The 475-nt window shown below is 50.7% G+C and overlaps 1 pseudogene; it reads right to left on the bottom strand.

Annotated features, from left to right (window-relative positions):
• LOC119588824 overlaps positions 1-475 on the bottom strand; it is a 7,675-nt pseudogene that overhangs the window by 964 nt on the left and 6,236 nt on the right.

The following is a 475-nucleotide window of genomic DNA, read 5'->3' as shown; positions in this document are numbered from 1 at the left end:
CTGAGACTTACTTACTTCTCAATACCCTTAACCAGCTGACCAATGCTATACGAAGAGTCAAGGCTGTATCGCGTTATCTCACTGGGCGTCGCCCCCTCGCGATATGGTCGTGCTGGGAACTTACTGAACCGCATCTCAGTACCAGGCTTCTGTACCATGTTGGGAAGAGCTGGCAACTTTTTCTTAGGAGCTGAACCTTCCTTTTCTGCCGAGTCACTGTACTCTGTTATCTGCTCGATCTTGTCTTCCTGCCCCAGGCTCTGGGTCCCCTTGTCAGGGTCCTTTAGGTAGGAATGGTTACTGAATACTGCTGCAGTGGACTTGCCAGAGGTCGAGGGGGAGGTAGCCATGTCCTCTTCCTCAGATGGACTGCTCTGATGGATTAATTCAGGCACGGAGCAGATCTTGCCTGTGTGAAGGGGAAGCTAATGATAATAAAATCAAATGTGGGAGGACAGGTGATGGAGGCAAGGCA

The sequence above is a fragment of the Penaeus monodon genome, chromosome 24, assembly GCF_015228065.2.
Source record: "Penaeus monodon isolate SGIC_2016 chromosome 24, NSTDA_Pmon_1, whole genome shotgun sequence".
NCBI classification, from domain to species: Eukaryota; Metazoa; Arthropoda; class Malacostraca; order Decapoda; family Penaeidae; genus Penaeus; species Penaeus monodon.
This window is presented reverse-complemented; position numbering and strand designations above follow the sequence as displayed.